This window comes from Cynara cardunculus (assembly GCF_001531365.2).
Source record: "Cynara cardunculus var. scolymus isolate 2C chromosome LG 13, CcrdV1, whole genome shotgun sequence".
Taxonomy (NCBI): Eukaryota; Viridiplantae; Streptophyta; class Magnoliopsida; order Asterales; family Asteraceae; genus Cynara; species Cynara cardunculus.
Genome location: NC_037540.1, coordinates 18,129,712 through 18,132,321, shown reverse-complemented (window position 1 = coordinate 18,132,321; position 2,610 = coordinate 18,129,712).

The window sequence follows — 2,610 nt, the reverse complement described above, 5'->3', positions numbered from 1 at the left end:
TTAGAGCTTCAAGACTCCCAAAAGTAAATGTGCAAATCTTCACACCCTACAAACTATAATTATTGCTGCAAAGCTATAAAACCATTTTTCAAAACTTACTAATTTTTATGCGAAAGGTTACTAATTTTTTACAACTTTTGTAATTAATATAAGATGAAAAACAATTATATAAAATTGTATTTTATTTATATTTCTCTTTTATAAAATATATAAATAAAGAAATAAGAAATACGGAGCTATAAAATATAATACGAGAGGAGGTATGAGTATATAGATAATTTGGTTAAAAATAAAATAAAATTTTGATTCAGATTTTTTTAATTAAGAATTGAAATAAATAGTTGGTTTATATAAAATAGATGAAAGGGATATGCTCATTGACTAGTGTTTCACTTATATTTATTATTCTCTACGTGTATGTACTTTGAAATCCTAAGAAGATTAACTAAGATTTTCTTTCATCCAACTATTAAAAGAAATTAATAATATTATACATGGTGAGAAAAAGAAAGATAGAGAGTAGGGGTGTACAAAAAACCATCAATTCATAAAACTCGTCTAACTCAACCCGCTAACAACCCAATTAAACTCAACTCGTCTAACTCAACCCGCTAACAACTCAATTAAACTCAACTCGTCTAACCGTCAAACCGTCGCTAATATATAATTTTTATAAATATATATATATATATATGTGTGTGTGTGTGTGTGTTTTTATTTTGTATATATATTAATAATGTGTAATTTGTATTGATATTATGTTTGTATTTCATTTTAGCTAAACATATAGGTTACCAAAATAGATTCACGATCAAAGAATGATGACAAATAATCTAATTAATTAAAGAAAATTATTGAAATTTTTTTTGCAACAACAACAAATTGATATGTCGAAGAATATGAATGATACTAATAGATATTTTGTTGACGAATCTATCAATCTAAATACCCCCATCATTTGATGTTATACTTTAGTGGAAATAAAATGTTTAGTTATAGCATTTCGCTACAACAACATTAGATCTTATAGGATGCCTAAAATGTCTAAGCAAACTAATATGATTCTTTATAGGACGAAACAAGAAAAATGTTTTATCTAAAATAGTTACAATATGTTTATAGGATGATTTTGGGCGTCCTAATTAACAAATTCTATGACGCCTTTAAAATAAAGTATCATATTATTTATTTTATACGACACGACTTGAAAAGTGTATATAAACATATGTGTCCTATAAATAGATGAGTTTTAGAGACATTTCTCAAAATATTTATATAAAATAAATAATACGACATTTTATTTAAAGATCATTCTAAAACACTTATTGAAGCGTCCAAAAACATCATGTAAATTTATTGTAACCTTTTTAGATATGACGCTTTATAGTATAGTCTATAAACTTAAGTTCTATAAATTATTTCATTCGTCAAATTTATGTCACTACTAACCCGCCAACCCAACCCAACCCAACCCGCAAGGGTTGGGTTGTGTTATACTTTTGAATGAGTTGGGTTATACTTTTGAATGGGTTGGGTTGAGTTGAGATTTTTCCAAACCGCCATAATTGGGTTGGGTTGTAAAAATGTTGTAAACCGTCCAACCCAACCCGCATGCACCCCTAATAGAGAGGAAGAGATTTACTTTGTAAACTATTTATTTCATACAAACCTTACAAACTAATCACATACATTATTTTTCTAATGAAAGATCAGGATTAAAACAAACTAAATAAATAAAGAAAAAAAAATCATATTGGAGATACGAAAGGGCAAAAGTGGAAAAACATATTATATGAATCTGTGTTTCACTACAGCTGTTATACATATGAACATAATGCAATCATATATGACTCTGTTCCATTGAACAGTTTGAGTCTGTTTTATTAGAAATTACCTTGTTTCATTGAATAGTTTGGGTCTTTTTTTATTGGAAATTAGTGGCGATTTTTTTAAACAAAATTATTCTACATTTTTTTAAATGTGGCGATTTTTTTCAAAAAATTTAATTGATACCTCAATTAAATCTTTGATAATATTGTGTTAATCAATATATCATCCATATTTATATAAATATTATGTTACCAAACTTATCTATTAATATTAAATAATTACCAAACATAATTATTGTAAATTCAAATTTTCAAATGATCATAATGCCCTTATAAATTAAAAAAAACAAATGGATTTATTTAACTGATCGTAATTAGTTTGTAAGATTTATACAAATTAGGGCGGTTTGTATTTGAACGCTCATCTCCCTCTCCTTCTATCATGCACTCATTTCATGTTGTACCCATTTTATCATGCACTCATTTCATAATCATTTTAACTTACTTCATGCACCAATTTCACAATGTATGAAACCGGTTTCATCATGCACACATTCCATAATCAATTTCATTTACTCCATGCACCAATTTCACCATTTATTAAACCGGTTTCATGAATATTTTTTTATATTCTATTACTGATTTCATGGATTTATTAATCTAATAACTTATGATTTTCATGAATATTGGCAATAATAAACCGAGACACAATATAACAAAACCAATTTTTAATATTATAATTTAATTAAATATTTAAATGTTACCATTTATAAAATTTCCT